Source organism: Canis lupus, chromosome 20, assembly GCF_003254725.2.
Source record: "Canis lupus dingo isolate Sandy chromosome 20, ASM325472v2, whole genome shotgun sequence".
Lineage (NCBI taxonomy): Eukaryota > Metazoa > Chordata > Mammalia > Carnivora > Canidae > Canis > Canis lupus.
Window position 1 is genome coordinate 11,972,977 of NC_064262.1, and position 23,616 is coordinate 11,996,592.

At 39.1% G+C, this 23,616-nt stretch overlaps 1 long non-coding RNA gene across 6 annotated transcripts in view; it reads right to left on the reverse strand.

Annotated features, from left to right (window-relative positions):
* Nucleotides 1-3,787: 3,787 nt before the first annotated feature.
* Nucleotides 3,788-23,616, reverse strand: part of LOC112662466 (uncharacterized) — a 99,216-nt gene continuing 79,387 nt past the window's right edge. For 2 of the 6 annotated variants that reach the window (XR_004807512.2, XR_004807510.2), the window contains exons 9-10: nt 22,538-22,627; nt 12,781-13,228 (exon numbers count right to left, since the gene is read on the reverse strand). This is a non-coding gene — a long non-coding RNA (uncharacterized LOC112662466). Of the gene's footprint in view, nt 5,040-12,780; nt 13,229-22,537; nt 22,628-23,616 lie in introns of those variants that run through there. The other 4 variants (XR_007404227.1, XR_007404229.1, XR_007404228.1 and 1 more) reach the window with 3 other exon arrangements.

Genomic DNA, 23,616 nt, shown 5'->3' on the forward strand with positions numbered 1-23,616 from the left:
CTCCAGTCCCATCTCCATGTGATCTTTCATTTGGAATATACTCCTCTATTTCTTCTTTTTCTTTATTTCTGTCTATTAAGTAAAACAGCCACCTCTCCCACTCTTGAAGGTGTGGCCTTTATAGATGAATCATTGAAGCCTGCCCTGGCCTTTGGTTGTCTCTCAACCCTTTGCCATCCTCCAAGCGGTCTATTTCGTTCTTTCACAGTTGAGCATGTGGCAAGTCAGTGTTCCAAGGGGGAGGATGAGGAGTCAGACCCTCGGGCAGCAGGTTTTAAAGTATGCAGACATATACAGTCCTATGGGGCTGGCTAGCGGGCCAGGTGGCCTACAAGGTGCCCCTTAAAGGGCAGTTGGAAATATCGGGGCTCCAGACCAGTGTGTAAGCTCCTTTCTGGGAGATCTGGCCAGGGTGAGTGAGGGAGAGAGAGAAGACAAGGATGGCATCCTCCAGCCTCCCCTGAGAGAAAGTCCGCAGGCCTCAGGCAGGTGTGCGCCACACCCGAGGCCTCCCCTCAGGCGGAAGCTCCATGCTCTCGGCGCCTGCGCTGCGGCGGGAGCCTGCCGGGAGCCGCGTGACCGTGCCAGCCGCGGGTTCAGGCCCGCAAGCCCTGCCGAGAGCGCCTGGTGGTCTGGAAGGTGGCAGCTGGGGCAGCGCGTGCCAAGCGCCGCCCCCGGCCCTGGGAAGGTTTACTCTCCCGCAAGAGCCGCGCTGGCCACCAGAGCCCAGGACGCACAGGCGTCCTCCTGCAACGGCCGCCAACACCCAGACGCCAGCTGCTCTCCAGGAGGCACCTGTGCCCAGGAGCGAGGCGGGCACCGCCAGCCTGCCAGCCCCCGTGAGCAGCCCAGCAGGTTCCCAGATGTGCAAGGCAGAAGCCTGCCTCGCTCACTGAGGCTCTGAGACAAGCAAAGAAGCTTCTCCCACGTGAAGTTGGGCGCCCCTGTAGCCGCTCGAACCAGGGCAGGTGAGTTGGAGCATGCCAGGCGTTTAATTTTTATTTATTTATTTATTTATTTATTTATTTATTTATTTATTTATTTATTTATGATAGTCACAGAGAGAGAGAGAGAGAGAGAGAGAGAGGCAGAGACATAGGCAGAGGGAGAAGCAGGCTCCATGCACCGGGAGCCCAACGTGGGATTCCATCCCGGGTCTCCAGGATCGCGCCCTGGGCCAAAGGCAGGCGCCAAACCGCTGCGCCACCCAGGGATCCCATGCCAGGCGTTTAAGAACAGCCTTGTGGGGCTCAGGTCACAGCCCTGTTGGCTCTCAAAGCTAGATGTTTGGGGGGCTCATCTCCCAGGTGGGGGTCATAATAGGTGGAGGAGTCTGGCCTGGCGTTCACACCCTTCACTCCGCAGGGCAAAGCTCTGGGTTTTGCTTGCCTTCTGGATGACTGCACCGAGAATGGAGTCCACGGTGAACTTGTGCCCCAGCCTCTCCTACTTTGTTGTGAGCCTCCTCTTTCTACTGGATGCATAAGGATCCCTCAGCCAGGTGGTGGTGGTGGCGGTGGTGGTAGTGGTGGTGGTGGTGGTGGTTTTTTTAAGAGAAATTCTTCCAAGCTGGAGATTCCATGTTATTGTGGGAGGAGGTGAGTTCAGGATCCTCTTGCATTTTCACCTTAAACGGGAACCTTATCTCCATGTGATCTTATAACCCCAGATTGGGTCCGACTGTGTAATTTAAAGTCTGTTTCTTAATTCTTATTTCTTGGATTGTGATATCGTGTGTCAAGTGTGCATTCCTGGTACAATCAGCCACAGCTGACAGGGGCAATTTGCATGTTATCCAAAGGATGTCTAAGAAGATGTGGCCAGGGGAGAAATGCAGGGCAATTTGCTGGAGGATTTGGAAAACCAACAGTTCTCAGACCTGATCTTGAGGCACTGTCATTAAACGTGCTGGTGCTGAAGGCAGACAGCCTAAATTTGAGTCATAGGTCCATAACCTATTTCCTATGTGGCTGGGAGATTTTTAAAATCTCATGTGCAAATATAAATAATGATAATACCTATCTCGTAGGGTTGCTCTGAACAACAAAGAAGCTAATTAGGCTAAAATTCTTAGATTCATGGTTGACACATAGTAAACACTAAATAAATATTAGCTATTATTAAAATAGTAGGTGCATAAACTGTGTCCAAACAGTTTCAGACAAGGACTCAATGCATTGAATGAAATGTACAGCAAAGAGTGCTGCAAATAGATCATCCGTGATCTTAGGTCTTAGTAATCAAAAGAACAGGGAATGGAGACTAAAGTTCTACCTGAGGGCAAAGGTCCCTGGCCCCCACGTTTATGAACCCCTGGCTGACTTGGCAGCTACTACACATTGCACCAAGGAGACCTGCTTCAGCCTCCAATGGACTTATTCAGTTCAAAACTCCTTGCTAAACTGCTGAGGCTTCTCTTGATCAACTTTATATGGAGTGAGAACCTGTCCCACTGAAAGGTTGTGGGTGGGTGAAGCCCAACATGGCATAGCCTCATTAAGGCAGGGAGTGAAAGGCAAGAAAGCCAATTATAGCAGCCTGCAGCCCCTGTGCAGATGCTGCCATCAGGGGCTGCCAGCCACTCTTGCCTCGGGGCACCAGATAATAACTTCAGAATAGGAACTTGGACAGCCAGCCAGGCTCAGCTTCTACTTCACAGCTCATGGACATGAAAGGCAATACCTTTCAGAACAGCAAAAATGTCCTGAAAGCAGCAGGGAGATGGAGTATTTAATAGGTATGTTCTCCTGGTGGGCGGGTGTCAAGGAAAATGGTCTCTGGTTGCTCATTAAATGTTACCAAGACATTGAGACAGAGAAGGCACAAGGCGCTGAAGAAAAACTCAAACACTTTCACAGCTAGGATGAGTGGGCAGGTTTTGTGAGAATAAACTTGGCTAACTCATGAGAGGTTCTCTATTCTGAAGGCACCACAGGTGTGGGATGAAATTACAGAGAAAGTCAAGAAGAGTTTAATAAGTTCACAGATGTTCCTAATGCGAGTAAAAGTTAGGAAAAGTCAGGCTCCACTTTCACTGGATCTATGGTCCTGCCTCCCCCAGGACACTGATTATAACCTTCATAATTATAGGGTATTTAGAAAAGACTTTTCATGACTCGTGTTTCAATATATGACTCTCTTTTGAAAATCGACCCATGTAGAAGAGGTCAACACGATCGTGTAAATAAAATGTAAAGCACAGTGCCTGACATACAGTAGACATTCAAAACTCTGGCCACTTTTTTCCTTTCCCTGTTTTGTGTAACTTTTCATCTGGACTAAGAGTTTCTCATTTATTTCTTTATATTTATATTTGTTTGACATACATGTATATAGTGTAACTATGTGCCAATCTTAGCACTTTATATTAATGCATTTAATCCTAACAATAAATTTATAGGATAGGGTCAATTATAAACACTACTTTACAAATAGGGAAACTGAGCTTTGGGATGTTAAGTAGTGTTTTAAAAAATTAACTGGGTAGGGATCCCTGGGTGGCTCAGTGGTTTGGCACCTGCCTTTGGCCCAGGGCGCAATCCTGGAGGCCCGGGATGGAGTCCCACATCGGGCTCCTGGCATGGAGCCTGCTTCTCCCTCCTCCTGTGTCTCTGTCTCTCTCTCTCTCTCTTTCTATCATAAATAAAAATAAATTAATTAAAAAATTAACTGGGTAAATTTAAAGTTCTAATTGGCTTTATTAAATGGTTCTTGAATCTGGAGGCATCCCATCTAGCAAGTAGAGGGATGCTCCAAGGAGTTGTGCGAAATGGAAGGTTTTTATAGGACGGAGGCAGGACGGGAAAAGTTATTAGCAAAAGTAAAGAAAGAACTGTTTCAGGCAAGATGAAACAGTTTCCTTCCTTTAGATGAAAGATAAAGGGGTCTTACTAAACAGATTAACTCATCTTCCTTTGGGGAGTAGAGAAGGCCCATGTGACAGATTACATCATTTATGCTGATCAGAAAATTCCTGACTGGTCAAGACGGTATTTCTGGGGGAGGTTGAAATTACAATTAGATTAGGCATTAAGCCCTGGTGTACTGACTTGGGGCCTTACTGTAAGTGATGCCATTTTGTACTTATGGTTTTCTTCTCTCTTCTTTTATTTTCCTTTCGCTCTTTACTTTTTTTCTTTTTAATACTAGTAAAGGGTGAAGCCAGAATTTGAAGCTATAAATAAATGTATGGTTTTAGTCAACAGTGGTCTCAGAGGACAGAAAGGAAATATATTTATCTGTGTTTTATTTGGCCTCAGGTAGTTCCTCCCCCCCGGGAGGCATTCAGTATCTGCTTATCAAACTTTGGAAGAGCAAGCAATACACCTTCCTAAGACTCTAGTACAAACCTTCCCCATGTATACTGAAAGGATTCAGATTCTCACTTAAGAACTTAGAAGTAAAAGAAATTAATGGACAGAAGTAGCTTCTTGCCTGTGTGCTATACCAGTTTAGTTGGAGACCAGACAGCAAGTATAATCATAAAAAATGTATACAATTTTCATTCCATTTTCCAGGCGCAGAACCAAAATTCAGAGGCTCTATGTTGAATCATCTTATCCAATTCTCAGGCTGCTTCCAGTCCTGTTTTAATCCCTGCTTCTGCCACAGTGGGACAAAAGACATCTTCTGTTAGGATGCCCTCTTCTTATGAGTCTTTTGATTGCAAGGGAGTGAGTCCATCTTCAGGTACAGCTGGATTTCAGACTTTAATGGTGGTGTTGGTATTTGGTTACTCTTCCCTATCTTCCATCTGCCTTTCCCAATTTGGCTGCATTCCAAGAATCCTCCTTTAGCATAGTCAAATAGCTACATCAGCACCCAACTTTATGTTTCCTCATTTTTATAGCCCATATGAAAGACAGAATTTCTCAGAAATTCTAGGCAGTTTGGTTATAATGCATAGGATTGGGTTGGGTTATATGCCATATATGAAAAAATCAATTAACCACTCTGGATCATGGGAATCAAGTTAGCAATCACTTTGAATCAAGGGAATCTGCTGTACTGATTGATTTCAGTCAGGACTAAGTGCTCTTCTGCAGAACAAAAAGAATAGATTAGTGGCTTTGCAAACAAATGCTACACAGTATTGACATAATGATTGTTCCTGCAGATGCAAACAACCTCCTTAATAGCTTCCACCTTTTTTCTCATCTGCCCTCCCACTTTTCGACCCTCAGGGTTTGTCTTTCTAAGGACATTTTCGTTTGGCTTTAAACTTGCCATTATTGGAAGATCTAAAGGCCACAGGCAGGATCCTGAGACATATAAGAACAGGAACAGGGTTTTGTCATCTTAAAAGAATTATCAGCCAAGGTTTATTCCCTGAACTACTTATAAGCATCTTTTCTCTCTCTCTCTTCCCCAAATGCCAAAATGAATCAATTGCTTACAGATAGATAAGTACATCTTCCTAGCTGTTAGATTCAAAGATGGGGCTTTTGATGCATTTCCTATTCCCACAGAAGAAGGCATACCAGGGGGACTCTGTGTGCTGTCAGGTTTGGAGTGAATAAGCAGCTCCCACTTAACTTTACAAATAATTTCTATAAGCAAATTTGAGTAGGAACAATGTTATTTGTGAGAAATTGTAAGAGTTAAAGAATAAGGACACAACGAACCCTTTTGCCCACCTCACAGCCTAAGAAGATATATTAACATTACTTTTGAAGGCCCCTCTGTATCCCTCAGTTATCTCCTCTCAAGTTCCCATGATTTTCACCATAATTTTTCCTCACATGGATATCCCTAACAACATACTGATTAGTTTGCAGATTTCAAATCAACTCAATAAAATCTTAACAGTTATATTTTATTGTGACTTGCTTTTTCACTCATATTCCCAAGAATTATCCAATTATACATAACTATACTATAGTTCATTTCACTGTATATGGCATTCAACTGCATGACTAGTCCTTGATTTATCCTATATTCTTGATAGGCACTTGTACCTTTTTCATTATTTGGCATTTATTAACATTTTCACACATGTGTCCGGGTACAATCTTTAGGGATTATCCTAGGGACTACTTTGCTGGGTCGTAGGGCTTGCCCATCTTCAATTTGACTACATAATGCCAACCTGTTTGCCAAATTGATTAAAACAATAGACACTTCCACCAACAGTGTGTCTGTTTTTGAGTAGATCCACATCCATGCCAACATTGATGTTGAAATACTTTTAATTACATTTTTACTTTTGAACACTTTAAAATTAATAGATAACTTGCGAAGAGAGTACAGTATGCCCCATACCAAATTTCTTCCATTAACTTTAGTATGATATGTTATTATATATTTATTTATTTATAGATGTATTTATTTTTTTATTTATTCATGATAGACATAGAGAGAGAGAGAGGCAGAGACACAGGCAGGAGAAGCAGGCTCCATGCCGGAGCCCAACACAGGACTCGATCCCGGGACTCCAGGATCGCGCCCTGGGCCAAAGGCAGGCGCCAAACCGCTGAGCCACTCAGGGATCCCATGATATGCTATTATATTTAATGCATGAATAATACTGAGACATTGTCATTAATGAAAGTCTACACTGTATTCAGATTTTTATAGTTGTTTCCTAATGTCCTTTTACAGTTCCCAGATATCATTGAAGATACCCATATTATATTTAGTCCCGTGTCTCCTTAGACTCCTCTTGGTTGTGACAGTTAATCAGATTTTATTTTTGTTTTTGATGATCTTGGCAGTTTGTAAGAGTACTGGTCAGGTATTTTGTAGAATGTCTCTCCATTGAGATTTGTCTGATGTTTGTTCTCATGATTACACTGGGACTATGTATTCTTGGGAAGAAGACCACAGAGGTAGAGTACCATTCTCATCAAATCACTGCAGGGACACATGTTATCAACATGACTTATTATTGCTGATGTTGACCTTGATCACCTGGCCAAGGTAGTGTTTGTCAGATTCCTTCACTGCAAAGTTACTCTTTTCCCCTTTTTTCCATAATTGTGTTATTTGAAAGGACATCACTGTGCAGTAGTGCACAGTTATAGAGAGGAGGATATGCTTTAGCTCCCTGAGGGTGGAGTATCAATACAAATTATTTGGAATTTTTCCGCATGGGAGATTTATACTATTCTATTTATTCAATCATTTATATGATTGATGTAAATTCATCTATATTTTATATTTTGGTTATAATTCAACACTATTTTATTTATTGTGCTGCTCAAATTGCTCTAGCTTTGGCTACTGGTAGCTCCTTGAAAGGCTTTTTGCTTTTGTCAGTATGTGTGAGTGAATGTGGTATCTCCTCAGGATTTCAATCTGCACTTCTGTAACCCTTTACTCTGAGAATCACATTTGCTAGTTTTTCTATTGGATTGTAGGTGTTTTATTTTTTTTTCATTTGTCTCAATTTCTTTCTTTTTTGCTAAGTAATTATTTTTAGTTATATGTGTTAGAGATATTAGTGTTTCCCAATTTTGTGCTTCTCTTTTATTTATGAACACTCTTGGCATACTGAAATTCTAAGGATTAGTACAAATAAATAGTGATTTTTTTTAAGGTTGTAACTTTATAAGATTAAGAATCTCTTGACTTCCTGGGATGCCTGGGTGGTTTAGTTGGTTAACTGTCCAACTCTTGGTTTCAGCACAGGTCGTGATCTCAGAAGCCTGATATTGATCAGGATCTGTATTCAGCAGGGAGTTGGCTTGAGATTCTCTCCCTCTCTCTCTCTCTACCCCTCTCCCTGCTCACACACTCTGTCTCTTAAATAAATAAATAAAATCTTTCAAAACACCTCTCTACTTCCTGAGATTATAAAGATATTCTCCAAAATATTCTTTTGTAGACTGCCTTTCACCTCAGTGAAATTGATTTGTGTACATAGTGTGATTTAGGGTCCAATTGATATTTTTTCCATGTAGATGACTAATTATCTCAGCAGCATTCATTGAAGAGTAAATTATTTTGTTAATGATCTAACAACATTTTAACAGTATTGTAAATTGAGTTTCCATAATTGTGGATCCTTGTCTAGAATCACTGTCTTAATTCCATTCTTAAAATTTCTGTCCTTCTTAGGATATCACATGTCCTTAATTATGAAAGCCATATTTATCTATTTATTTTATTTAGTAAGGCAAGTTCTACCAAGATATATTTTTTTTTAATTTTTTATTTATTTATGATAGTCACAGAGAGAGAGAGGCAGAGACACAGGCAGAGGGAGAAGCAGGCTCCATGCACCGGGAGCCCGACGTGGGATTCGATCCCGGGTCTCCAGGATCGCGCCCTAGGCCAAAGGCAGGCGCTAAACCGCTGCGCCACCCAGGGATCCCCTCTACCAAGATATTATCTTTAGGATTGACTTGGACATTTTTTGCCATTTGCTTTAACATATAAATTCTAGTATTGTTTTGTGAAGTTCCACAAAGATCAACCCAAAACATAACAAAAGAGTTGATGGAATTTAATTGAATCTATAGATCAACTTGGAAACAATCTCTGTACAATATTGAGCTCTTTACTATATTCTAATCCATGTATGTGGCATATCTCTTCATTAAAGAATCTTTAATGTCTTTCAATACATTTTTAGGATTTCTTGCATAATAATATTATCTTCAGCAGGATGCCTGAGTGGTTTGGTGGTTAAAGCATCTGCCTTTGGCTCAGGGTTTCATCCTGGAGTCCTGGGATCAAGTCGCACATTGGGCTCCCTGATGGAGCCTGCTTCTCCCTCTGCCTTTCTCCCTCTGCTTTTCTCTCTGTGTTTATCATGAATAAATAAATATTTTTTAAAAATTAAAAGTAAATAAAAATAAAAAATATCTGTACAGATAGCATCTATTAAGACCACCCGGTGCACAGAATAAACTAAATATATATATTGGATAATAGGAAGAAAGTAAGTAAAACAAGGAAAGAGACAGGAAGAAGGATAAGCAGGGACTGTTTCTTCTGGAGCCTTACAAGTCAGCCTTGAATTCTGTCCAGGAGATGAGAAATCTGTAGAGTCTTAGGGAATTTTTTTTAAAAATCAAATACATCTGGCAACCTCAAGAAAAATGAATCAAGGAGGAGCAAGAATGAATGTTGAAAGGAAACTACGGTGGCCAGATGAACCATTTGTAGGAAGTCTGCAGTGTTAAGCAGGTTGGAAAGAAAGATATTTATGTATTTGGTATGGAGAAATAAAGGAGTGATCCATTGAGAAAGCAAGTAATTTTAGGAATATTCTATGCTGTAATGCACTATAATTTATATCTGAAATTTAAGAGTTAGAGCAATTTAAAATTTATATCTATTTTTATAGGTTTCAGTTCTACTCTGGAACTTCAAAGATGTGGTGAGTCATTCATAGGTATGACAACTTGAGAGTTGAAGTTCCTATGTGTATGTCATTTTACCTCAACTGGTTATTTCTTCATTTTATATGAATTATTTCCTAATTTTATATGATTTAAGAATTTGATTTAGATTACTGAAGTGCCACCATATAATAAAGGGTTACGATTATGTCTTTTTATGAGAATAACTTGATATTGAAGCTGAACTGGCCTAATAAACACCAGATAGGTTTAAAGTTGCTAATTTAGAGGATATTCTCACTTTCTTTGGATAGGGGATATGGGTAAAACATATGGAAATTCCTAGATGAGGAGACATTGTTGAGAATGGAGAGAAAAAAATAGTATTCTACATGCAGACTCCTATTGTTAATTTAATCAGCATTTCCATAATATTTCCACTCATGGCCCAACTAACGTCCTATGTGCCATAAGGTAGCAGCACAGTTAGACTATTACATGAATCCTACTAAAGGACAAATTTAATGCCTGACTCATCTTTGAACTCCCAATGTTGAGAATGGGGCTTTGCACGTAATAAGTGCCCAATACAACAGATGTTTCAAAGAGAACCGTTCTGTCATTTTACTTGAAATAGCCAGTGATTTGTAGGCACATGCTTAGTGTCCCCTGGAGGTAATCCAGCCCTGCAAATGGTTATTTCTGCTGGGTTCCTGGGATCCCCACAAGGTACCAAAAGGGTTCTTATTAGATCTACTCAAAAATAGCTTCAGAAGAAGTTATGTGGGTATTGAAAAGTATCAGGAAGTGGAGGAAAATTTAAATGTTTGTACCGTTTACATGAATACCAAAATCATCTTTGTTAAAAGATCAAGAAACAAAGTATCAGGTAGTCTCTTCTCTTTTAGAATTAACCTTCCATAAATAATTCTTCTATTTGTGGCCAGTTAGTTGAAGCCAAGAACTAACTTCTCTGAGATAAATTTCAAATTTTCTCCCTTTTAAAATGAGATATTTGAGAAGTAATATCACTTGTAATTCAAATCAGGCCAAAGAGGCACAACTAGCATTTTTTCAAAGATTAAGGTATGAATGTTTTCAAACATACAGCAAAGTTGAAATAATTTCACAGTAAACATAAAAATACCTGCCACCTACATTCTCTCACTCATATTTCACTAAACTTGTTTTGTTATGTATCTATCCATCTATTCATATCTCTATGTGTAAATCTTTCTTGTGTTTAAGCATTTCAAACTCATTACAAACATCAGTAGGCTTTTCCCAAATATCTCAGCATGCATACCATTTACTACAAAATTGTAAGACACTGCATTTACCACCTTATGGATTATGTATAATGAGATAGTAGTAGCTCTCCAAAGCGTGGGCTGCTAAGATTTTCTAATTTTCTGTCTTCTTTGCTGACTGACACCAAAGATTGAGATTGAGAATCTCAGTATCAATGCCATTGAGATTGAGAATGCTCGACTTGTTACATAGATCATAATTAGTATTGTGTATTACAAGATAAAGAAGTTATTTCAGTAGAAAAACTTTCATATATGATATATAATTTGGCTGGATCACGAGCTACAAGTAGAATTTCAACATCAATGCACATAGCACAGTGCCCTGCCCCAAGGAAATACTTTAATGTATTTTCAAATCCATTTTAATATTTGTATACATACTTCCCACATTCAGTATTTATCTCATATGACTAACCTGAATTAGTGTAAAGATCTTTTACTCCCCAGAGCCCTTACCCTGTGCTGCTTTTTCTGATGATCAAACACTATACAATATAAAATAAAAAATAAAAATCTGCTCTTTCCCCACATTAATGATGTACTTCCACACTCTTCCTCTCATCATGGCATTTTAGTTTTTGGATACACATCTTACACGCTATAATGTGCACAGTCTGGTAACTTTCCTTTCTGCCCTATTATTTTTAGGAGTTGTGGTTTTTAAGTAAAGGAAAAGAATAAGTATTAAGACAGGAATTTAACTAGTCACTTCAAAAATCAATATCTATGCAGTGGAGCCTGGGTGAACAGTTTTTTGGCTGGCATGTTGACTTCCTTTTAAGTGATAATGTGTGTATCTATGCCTTGTCTGCCACCATTATGATTAATAATTTTGTTCTTAGCTCCAAAGAGGAAAATCTAATAATCTGGTTAACAGATCCATCCACAAAGGATGATTTCCCCAACTACTGGCCAATACATTGATATTGCAGTGAGTCTTAGTTTCTCCAACATAAATGAGATGAACTACATCTAAAGTCACTGATGCTGTTTATGCCTATGATTGGCTACTCCCCACCTAACAAGGGGCCTGGTACATAGTAGACATTCTATAAATGTTTTAATGCATAGATCTTACACTGTTATTTACTCTAACTGCAAAATCATTTTGAAATATGAATATAACAACATACTTTATTATATTGTAAATAGGCTATAATAACATGAAATCAAAACCTACAAGAATATACAGAATAGGTAGTGTGTTAATTTCCTAGAGTTGCAGTAATAAATTGCTACAAGCTCAATGGATTAAAAAAACAGAAATTCATTCTCTCACAGTTCCAGAGGCTAAAAATCTGAAATCTAGGTGTTGGCAGGACTCAACTCCTTTCTGAGACTCTGAGGGAGAATTTTGCCTTGCATCTACCAGCTTTTGGTGGCTCCAGACATTCCATGTGGATGCATTGCTCTGATTTCTACCTCTGTCTTTACCTGGCCTTGTCCTCTGTGTCTCTGTCTCCTTCTCATCTATCTCAAATCTCCCTCAACTTTTCTTTATAAGGACACCTGTCTTTGGATTTAGGGCCCAGTCAGATAATAAACCTCATCTTGACCTTCTTAATTCCATCTACAGAGACCTCTTTTCTAAGGAAGCTTACATTCACAGATTGTAGGGGTTAGGACAGGGACATAACTTTTTGAGGGCTACATTCAACCCACTACTCACTCAGTATGCTATGCACTCACATACTTTCCTGTAGAATAATGCAAATCAAGAGAATGTTGTGCAGCAAAGCTTTTAAATGAACATGCTGTATTTAAGGAACAGCTGAGAAATATAACTGATGTATTTTTAACCAAGGCTGCAATTTCCCTTTGTTAATATCTTTGCTCTATAAAATGTATCTGGAACTTAAATCATCCAAAAGTGTAGCAAACTGTTGCTGTAAAGAAAATTTCATTATTTACTACCAACAAAATTAAATTAAAACTACTATAGATCTTAAAGCTGCAATTCTAATGACAGAAACCCTCCTTGGAACATCTCCTCTATGAAGGTGGAATCACTCAGAAACTCTTCAAAATTTCTATAACCAAGGTTGTTGGCCACTGAACTGTAATCAGTGCAGTAATGAGAGACAGGAGTTAACATAAACTATGTATCTGATAGCTTTATTGATGCTTTTTCCCTCCTCTAAGTGAAAACATTCTTCAGTCATTTGAACACTTTCTTCAGTCATTTAATGACAATTGAATTTGGCACATCTAAAAAAAAATGTATGTAACCACTAGCTTGAATTAAGATTAATATTCTTTCATGTTTTTCTTCTGCTGTTGTCTGAGCAACCTCTAAGCTACTGATTCCATAGAAACCTAACAAAATTATTTGTGTGACAAGACAAAAAGGTATCTTAGACCCATGGTATAATATAAATCACATATGCTTTATTTTTGGGGTGGGGGGGACTTTCTTTCTGAGCTACACAATAGCAGATGACTGTGCTTTCATTTTATTTAGTGGACATTGCCCCGAGATTGGTGCTGTAGGTTGACTGATTGTTGTAGTTTTTCCATGCCATTCTAAACTTATATCCATTTTCTGGTCCTCCATAGGTATTTTAGAAGGATAATAGTCAGATGCCATCAAACTTAAAGCTGAATTTGGCAGGGCTTTGATATCTGAAACTAGAGGTAAGGTCTTTTATAGGCAGTAAATGTATGAAACAAGACAAAGAAGCCAATATCCAAGAGGCCTAGGTGAGGAGACCACAGATAGAAGAAGACTCATTGGTTGCTTCACTACAGGATACAAAGGGAAATGAATGGGACATGGGAAGGGAGGAGGAGGAGCATGCAGTGAGGTGGGGGAATGGTGACAAAGATTTGTGAAAACATCCAGAATGAGTGTTCACCATCAGGCACCACATGGTTGAAATAATGTGCAACTCCCTCTACTTTATAGGGTGGTCTACAGTTATTTTGTCCAAATGGTACTCTAGCATTTCATTGTTTCAGGCAGAAGGAAATATAGTCTACAAGTCATAGAATGAGCTTACCCATTCAAAAGATATTTATTTTTTTAAAAAGGTCTTCCAGGAAAACAAACAAACAAACAAACAAACAAACTATAGACACCTCTACTTTCTTTTCCCATCCATTCCTCACAAGATAGCAAAGTGACCCAGATAGTGGTATTTTCATGTAAAAGGGACCTGCAGAAAGTTAGAGGGATCTTCTGATCCTGGTTTAGCCTAAAGTTGTAGTTTGTCAAAGAGTTGAATTGGATAAGATATACAGTTTTGATTTTGGACTGGCTTTTTCTTTTTAAATCCTAAAAATGAGCCCATCTGTAAGTACCCAAAAGTTTCTAGAGGAACTATGTGATTTCCCCAAGGCTTGGTGATACCAAACAACATGTGCCAGAAGGCACTTTTTCTTTTAAATTTTTATTTATTTATGATAGTCACACAGAGAGAGAGAGAGAGAGAGGCAGAGACACAGGCAGAGGGAGAAGCAGGCTCCATGTACTGGGAGCCTGACGTGGGATTTGATCCCGGGTCTCTAGGATCGTGCCCTGGGCCAAAGGCAGGCGCCAAACTGTTGCGCCACCCAGGGATCCCCAGAAGGCACTTTTTAAAGAATATGGACAGGGCAGCCCTGGTGTCTCAGCGGTTTAGGGCTGCCTTCAGCCCAGGATGTGATCCTGGAGACTCGGGACCGAATCCCACGTCAGGCTCCCTGCATGGGGGAGTCTGCTTCTCCCTCTGCCTGTGTCTCTCTTTCTCTCTCTCTGTGTCTCTCATGAATAAATAAAATCTTTAAAAAAATAAAAAATAAAAATAAAAAATATGGACAAAGAAAAATGAAAGCGCTGTTTGCATCCTACTGAGTCCTGCCGACTCTTACATTGATTACAAGTTTGCAATTATATGGGGATCCCTGGGTGGCGCAGCGGTTTGGCGCCTGCCTTTGGCCCGGGGCGCGATCCTGGAGACCCGGGATCAAATCCCACATCAGGCTCCCGGTGCATGGAGCCTGCTTCTCCCTCTGCCTGTGTCTCTGCCTCTCTCTCTCTCTCTCTCTCTCTCTGTGACCATCATAAATAAATAAAAATTAAAAAAAAAAAAAAAAAAAAAAACAAGTTTGCAATTATAGAGATGAGAGCTGTGAAGGAAAAGAGCATAGTCCCTCAAAGCAATGACTTTGATTAGTGAAAGGGAAGAATAGGGAAACTGGATAAAAGAGAATTGTCATATGGTGACATCAGCATATGCAAAGGATAGGTGAGAAATAGGAGCTTGGTACATCAATGAACTGAGGATCACTAATGCAGCAAGATGTTAAAAAATAAGGGGGAAAGTGGCAGGACATGAGGCTTTGGAGTAGCCAGAGTTAGAGGTTACCTCCTAACTCTGTCTTTAAGCCTTGAATAAGAATTGTCTAGGGAGCGTGCATGGTTGGATGCATGTTCATTCCCTCTAGTGGGTGATGGGATGGGACAAATTGGAAGAATAGTACTATTCATGTGATGCAACTTGTCAAATATACATTTTCCTTCCTTGAAGCCTTTATGATGACACATCATTTTTCTTTTAACTTACTTCATTTACTTTAATCTGTCTGGTATTATAGTTTCTGGTATCCCTCTCTAATCCTCTTCATTAGATTGTAAGCTCCTAGCCTAGTACTCTTATAATAAATATTTGCTGAGCTCAAAGAAAAGGCATTGCAAATACCATGCTTATCCATGGATTAGCAGCAGATCACCAGGCCTGTGGGGCCCTGGTGGTATTTCAAGTTGCGGTTAAAATGTGTGAAATATATTTCTGGTCTTTGGAGGTTTTTTTTTTTTTTTTTCCCCCCCTCATGTATCAGCATTTTTCATAGTTCTTATTTTGGTTTCTTTTGTATGTTTTTAAAGTTTTATTTATTTATTTATTTATTTATTTATTTATTTATTTATTTAGAGGGAGAGGTGCAGAAAGAGAGGGAGAGAGAAAACCTCAAGTAGATTTGGCGCTGAGTGTGAAGCCTATGCAGGGCTTGATCTCATGATCCTGAGATCACAACCTGAGCCAAAACCAAGAGTTGGGTGCTCAACCAACTAAGCCACCAAGGCACTCCTATTTTCTTTTCTATTTTACAAAATTATTTCATATATTCAATACCCCAGACATTATATTAATTCATTCATGCATGCATGCATGAAATCATGCATTCATTATTCATGCATATTCATGCATGCATTTATATATACCACAGTGGGCACTAGAAAGTACTTAAGTTACCATTTGTGGGAATAAATTAATAGCCCTCCTGTCAATATGAGCATATTACTCAAAGTTTCTGGATCTCAATTTCCTGATAGCACTGATGATAAATACTGTGAGGCTTAAATGAGATCAACCACGTAAGGCACAACATCTATAATATTAAGTCATGAATCTATGTTACCAACCATTATTCTTTCTGTAATGTTATAATGCTAATAATGGGGGGGGAGGTGGAAAATGATATTTTCCAATGTAATAAATATATTTTCCATGTACTTTATAATAATATTTTCCATTTACTTTAATTATATTTGGTATTGACTTAATTAATCCATCATTAGTAGTGAATGTAGACATTTCAGGTATTCTGAATCCTGTGTTTACTTAAGTAAAATCATGAATAACAATAATTGCTACCATTTACTGAGTGCCTACTAAATGCTGAAGTGTGGGCAGTACTTTACATATACTAATTTATTTCATACATCAACCTTGCAAGACAGGTATGATTAATTCCATTATAATTGAAAAAGGTAAGGCTTAGACTTGCCAAAGGCACATTGCTTATAAACTATGGAACCTATGTCTGGCCTCATGAAAACGTGGAAGCATGATTTCTTATGATTCCTTTATACCATGTCAAGAAGCTGTCTTTATGTCATGTTCTGAGAGATCTACTTCTGCTCCAGTGTCAGTATATAACTTATTCTAGCACTTATATGTTATATCAATATCTTCTGTTTACTCTTTTTTCTGACATTCTTCCTTAAAGACAAGGAGAATAGGGTTTGTATCTATATATCTTCTGTTTAGCATCAGTTCAAACACACTGACTCAATGAATGATGAATCAGTGAGTGAGTGATGAAGAATGGCTAATATCCACATACGTGTTCATAAACATATTTGAATGCTACCTTGAAATGCAAATCTAGTTGTTCTAATGACTTGGAAAGTGTTATAATGGTAGGATTAGAAAGCAGTAGCTATACTCCTGGACTGAACTTCAAGAAAACCTGGGTCTAGTGCTGGATGAATAAGAATTCATAAATACTTGTAATTATAGATTAATGTTTTAGCATCTAATTTTTCTCATCTCTAAACTAAAACTATAGGACTAGATTACTTTGAAATACTCTTCTTGTTTTAACATATTATGACTCTGGATTTTTTTTTTAAGATTTTATTTATTTATTCATAGAGACACACACAGAGAGAGAGAGGCAGAGGGAGAAGCAGGCTCCATGCAGGGAGCCTGACTTGGGACCCAATCCTTGGTCTCCAGGATCATGCCCTGGACTGAAGGTGGCGCTAAACTGCTGAGCCACCTGGGCTGCCCAATGACTCTGGATTTGAAGGAGTTCTTTCTTTCCTATGCATACAGAACACCATACCTCCCAGCCTACCATGCAGATTGGTAGGAGACATGTGAGTAGTTCTGATGAGCCATAAGTGAAAATAACGTATAAGGGAACCTATGCATTCTTCCTCTGACTTAGCAGAAAGAAGCAATGTGTTGAGATGGCAGAGGAGTAAGATAGAAGTTTAGGGACAGTTGCCCTGGAGGGAATTTCCATTAGAAAAAAAAGGAGGGGGGTCGGGGGGAATCCCTGGGTGGCTCAGCGGTTTAAAGCCTACCTTGAGCTCAGGGCCTGATCCTGGAGTCCCGGAATCGCGTCCCACATCGGGCTCCCTGCATGGAGCCTGCTTCTCCCTCTGCCTGTATCTCAGCCTCTCTCTCTGTGTGTCTCTCATGAATAAATAAATAATTATAAAAAAGAAAGAAAAAAAGAAAAAAAGGAGGGGGGGGTGTCTGGGTGGCTCAGTTGGTTAAGCTTCTGACTCTTGATTTCCACTCAGGTCATGATCTTAAGATTGTAAGATCAAGCTCTGTGAAGAGCTCTGCACTGGGTGTGGAGCCTGCTTAAGATTCTCTTTCTCCCTATCCCTCTGCCCTGCTTTCTCTTAAAAAAAAGGAGGAAGAGGAGAAGGAGGAGGAGGAGGAGTATGAAAAAAAAAATCAATCCTCCTCCAAAGCCTGATAGGCACATTGAGTTGAGAAGGATGGAGGTGAGAGAGCAAAGAAATTTAAGACTTAAGAAAATCTGGGAATAAATCCTAAGTGTGGTCATTGGCACATACCGGGAAGTAGATTATGAAAAGATTAGCAAGATTTTTTAGGTCATTTGTTGCCAAAGAAACCTGAGTCTGGAGTTTAAAAAAAAAAAAAAGGCCTATGATTTAACATGAAACTTAAAATGGCCCTTGGTCTACCAATTCTTCTTGGATGAGAAAGCTTTGTAGCCCCTAAAGAGAGCATATGCCCCATGTCAACTTTACATGTGGCCAAGAAGGATAATGGAAGGAATGTGTCTCCAAGAAGGTAGAACCAGAGAACATGAATAACAGCAGCATGGAAAGCCAAGTCTTAAGAAGGCGGAGTCATAATATTGGAGCAGACGTGAACTTAGATGATAGATGACCCACAGGAGCTGGACCCAAAGCAGACTTGTGTAAGCCAGAAATACATTTGTATGTGTTAAGCCACTGAGCTTTGGAAGTTGGTGTGTTAACCCAGCATAGGCTAACTTAATCTGAACATTACAAGTCTATCTTTCATTTCTTTAATAGATGGTAACTTACATCTTACCAACCATACATCAATGACCAACAGATTCCCAGATAAAAGTCATCCCTATTTAGGTAAAGCATCCTAGGGCACTAGCCATCTCTAAGAGTTAAGGTCTAAAAAAAGCTTTCTAAAACATCTGGTGAGTATTCAGGGAACAAAACTTGAGAAGAAACTGGTCATTTTCCTGATTTTAAAAATTACTTTTAAAATTACATTACTTTTTAATTCCATAAACATGAAAAACCATTCTTCCTCTTAGGAAACTGAAGTCCTAAAAACATTTTTTAAATCTATCAGAGATTTGGGGGACACCTGGGTGGCTCAGTGGTTGCGCATCTGCCTTTGGCTCAGGTCGTAGTCCCAGGGTCCTGGGATTGAGTCCCACACCAGGCTCCCCAGAGGGAGCCTGCTTCTCCCTTTGCCTATGTCTGCCTCTCTGTGTGTCTCTCATGAATAAATAAATAAATAATCTTAAAAATAAAAATCTGTCAGAGATTTAAAGTAAGAAACATGTAGCTATGTTTAGAGTTCATTTAAAAATAATTGTAAGAGGGGATCCCTGGGTGGCGCAGCAGTTTAGTGCCTGCCTTCGGCCCAGGGCACGATCCTGGAGACCCGGGATCGAATCCCACGTCGGGCTCCCGGTGCATGGAGCCTGCTTCTCCCTCTGCCTATGTCTCTGCCTCCCTCCCTCTCTCTCTCTCTCTCTCTGTGTGACTATCATAAATAAATAATTTTTAAAAATTAAAAATGATTGCAAGAGAACTGTACTTTAACTCTTTCTGAGATCAAAGTATTTGTGTGTGTGTGTGTGTGTGTATGATATAGGTGGGACATGGACTGGGTATGTCCCAAGGACTCTTTTAATAACTTTATTCATGATTTACTAAGTTACTTTCATAGGTCAAATCCTTCTACTACATGTATTACGTGAAGACATTGTGAGAACAATGTGAAACCAAAGTTGGAGCTATTCTAAAACAGTTCACTTTTTGGTGAGCATCCAGGTTTGTCAGCCAGAGTGATTAAAAGCTTAAGAGCTACAGGGCTATAAGTGGCAATACTTTGGAGGTGTCAAGATGAGAATCCACTGGAGACCAAGTCCACTCACATACAAGGGGCCTCTGGGAGTCTATTTTAGAACTGTGTTTCTGATCTTGACAACAGGAAACACTAACACACTCCCTTTCCAAAAAGCAAAACTCCTTTCCCATTTATCACAAGGACCAAATTCACTGCCTTTTATTTTGTAGTTATTAGTGACTTAAGCATATTTATTACCATTTTATAAGTGAGGAAATAAATAGCATCAAAACATCCAGGATGTCAGGCCTTTCTCCAAAAGGGTCTCCAAAGCTTCTTATATGGAATTCCCACAAATAGCAATGTGAAGGGAGACCAGAGAAATACAAGAAAAAAGGAAAATTTTTTCCCTATTTAGTCAACATATTTTCCACACAAATATTGAGCCCCTCTACCCTTGCTTTCTGGATGAGAATCAGGGTTCTTGAAATTAACTGGAATACAACAGGCACAGAAGGGTCTCAGTGGCTTGAGACTGAAGTAATTCAATTCATGGTTAGATACTGCCCTTTGAGAGTTTGAAATCAGCCCCCAAAAGAACTTGAAAACGTACAATTCCAAAACAATCTATTCCAAGATGCCATAAAGGACATACAAAATAAGCTAAAGACATTTGTTATGTCAAAACAATCATTTCCTTTTAATTGACTCTGGGTTTTAAATATTGTGCTAATCCTAGATATGCTATCTTGAAAAAAATTAGAAGTGCCAGTCTACATCCTAAAATTTGTTTGCACAAAATCTTTTTAATATTTGGGTATTTGGGAAGCAGTTTGATATTTATTATAGGGGATTGCCTTCTTGACTAGGAAAGTAAGGCTTAGAGGTTTAATGACACGCTGAACCCATCAGGAGAGATGACGTCATGCTGCAGTAACCATCAATGCATGAATCTCAAAGTCTTAAACAACTAAGCTCAATTTTTCCTCATGTCATTCCATTGAGGATTGGGAAGAAGGCTTAACTGAACAAAGTCATTCAAGAACTTAGACTCAAGGAGGTTCCCCTCCAGACATGTATTTCTCAGAAGGTAAAGCAAGGAGCCAGGGGAATTGTATGGCAGTTCTTAAAGTCTCTGTTAGAAGTGACATATCACTTCTATACACACATCATTGGCCAGAGCAAGACAAAGGCCAACTCTAATGTCAACCCTATGAAGGAAAGTATGTTTCCCCAGTGTGCCATTTTCATTAGCCAATCCAGTGTCTCTTCCATCCTTTTAGACCCTGCTTTCCATCCCAGGGAGCTTATAGAAACTATCTCAATGGGTGTCCTGCCCTCTGGGATATTCAAGGGAGAAAGAAAAGCCAGGTGAAGGTGTTTAGTCCCCTGGCAACCTCCCTGTAAGGTCACTTCCAGATTGCTATATTTCTGAACCCTAAAATCACTGCTTCTCTCAAAGCTTTTTTTTTTTTTTTTTTTTTCTCTATAGAATTCTCTCCTTTCAGGTTCTGGCTCCTACTCCCTGCTCTCATCCATTTATGCTTAGATTAGTAACACCTTCCCCACATTTTTGGCCATAAGTTTTTAGAGTAGTAAACCTATATTCCATCCTGTCTTTATAAACAGTCCCTTCATAAATAACAACAACTGGGGTTTATCTTATTTTGGGTACACCATTGGTTTTCTATTGGGACAGAAGGAGGGCAAGGCAACAAATATCAGTGATCAGTAACTTGGTCTTCTACAAGTCCTGTGATGACAAAGTGGTTAGAGCAGGATGACATGATGACATAGTGGTTAGAGCAGGAAAGAGGGATAAGTAATGAGACCTCACTGATTTAGTGACAATATATCAGGAACTATCCTACAGGCATAAGAATATGCCTGTCAAATAATCAAAAGTATGATACTTCTTACCTGCAAATTCCTCAGAATAAGAACTTAAAATCTAAGAATATCCTTCCAGGCATTTCTGGGAATATTAAAAAATTTGTTGTCTGCTCTTTTCCCAAATAATACCCACTGCTAATTAGCTCAAAGTAATTCCTAAATAGTGTAGCAGGAATCCAAGAGATATGCGTTTAGATATCCGATAGATTAAACATTGATTATATTGAGGGTTTTATCTAAAAATCACTTCATCATAGCTTGTCATACTATCTTTATTGATTTGTTACTGGCCACACTGTTCATTAAAATGCCAGAGAGCAAGGAATTCATTTTTAGTGCTCTTCCAAGTACCAGACTTTTTTTTTTTTTTTTTATCTCTTAACAGTATAATTCAAGGTCAAGGGTGCTTATTGTGTTTAGACAGAAAAGCAATCAAAGTAGCTTGGGTTTAAAAACACACAGAGAGGGAAGTTTGCAGTTTTTGCTTACCCCAAGGACTGCAGCTTTGATCACAATATGCGATCTGAAGAGTCTCTGGATATTTGCTGAGGTTTTAAGGTTTAGAGTGGGAGTTGTCTTTTTTCCTTTTTTTATTTCACTAGTTGCAGAAAGAGTGATAGTAATTATTGCCTTTTATTCCCAAGCAATTTTGCTTTCTGAGTGACTGCATTTTAAATGCTGTGATCTATCTCCAAGGTAATCTTAAAGTCAACAGCCTGCTTAATTCACTACTTTCTGGGGCAGAAGGTTGAGTTTAGAAATGTCTCCAGCCAGCTTCACCTAATCTTAAAGTTCTCCAGAAATAAGATGTTCAATATTTTATGTTTGATCCCCATGAACCTGATGGACCTTTAAGAAAATCCAATCAAAAGGTGACAAAATGACATCTAGTCTTTTGAAGACACTATACTATGAACTTCCCAGATGAGAAAGTATAAAATTTTATTTCTAGTTATGTGCAAATTCCAAAAGCTCCCAATCAATTGATGAGAAAAAGAAACACATTTCCATAGAAAGGTTGTAAGTAGACAATTTTCAGGAAAGAGAAGGAGTAAGGTCAATACATGTGGTAAGAGGGCCTGAGCTGAATATTAGGAAAGAACATGTAAATTAGGTGAAAATGAGATAGCATTTCTCTTGCGATGAGAAGGACAAAATTTATCTGAACACTTACCCAGTCCTGAGGAACAGAGGGGAAAATGACTGCTTTTATGCGTGGTTGGTGAAAAATAAATGTTGTACCTCTTTTGAAATTTGGCAGCATCTATGGAAATAAAGAAGTAGAATACCAACTTGTGATCAAGCAATCTCAGTTTTGGTAGCCCGTATAGAAATGAAGGCAAAAATATATGTAAAAGGATATTTATTACCTTATTTGTACTTCTAGAAAACTGTGGACAGCCTGAGTCAGTAGGAGTGGAATAAATTAGTTCTAATGTTAGCTGCAATGTAAAGAATGACTTAGATCCTTATCTACAAATCCGGAGAAAGGATAGCAAGGTATTTTTCTATGAAAAAATTTTTAAAAAGGATTGCAAAGAAATATATATATCATGATTATATTTTTATAAAAATAATATTCCAAACTGAGTATATGGGTGGCAGCCAGCCTCCACACTGGTCCCCAAGGACGTTGGCCTCCTGGTGTTCAAACCCTCATGTAAGCCCCTTCCACACTATAGGGGGTTGGTCTGTGTGACCCACAAAATACACCAGAATAAATGATATGTGATTTTTGTAGGCTCGGTTATCAAAGGCATTGTAGCTTATGCCTTGTTATTTTAATTGAATTGTGGATTTTTTTGCCTTCATTTTTATTTTTCCTGAGGGAAGCCAGTGGCCATGTAATGAGGACTCTCAAGGAGCAATATGGAGACATTCATATGGGAGGGAACTGAAGCTACAACGAACAAATATGGAGTCCCCTTAAAATTCTCCAGATTCTCCAGCTTTAGTTAAATCATCAAATGACTATAGCTTGTGTCAAAACCTCAACTTTAATCAGAAGAGACTTTGAGCCAGAACCACCCAGCTAAGCTGCTCCTTAGTTCCTGACTCTCTGAAGCTGTGATGTAAGAAATATTTGTCGTTTTTGCAAGTGCTAAATTTCTGGGTAATTTGTTGCAGAGCAACAGTTCACCAATACAATATGGAAGAAGTTGTGGAAGGACACATCATACTGTTAAATTGTTTACGTCAGCAAGGTAGAGGTGGAAACGATTTTAGAAATGTTTTTATTTCCATTTTTATATT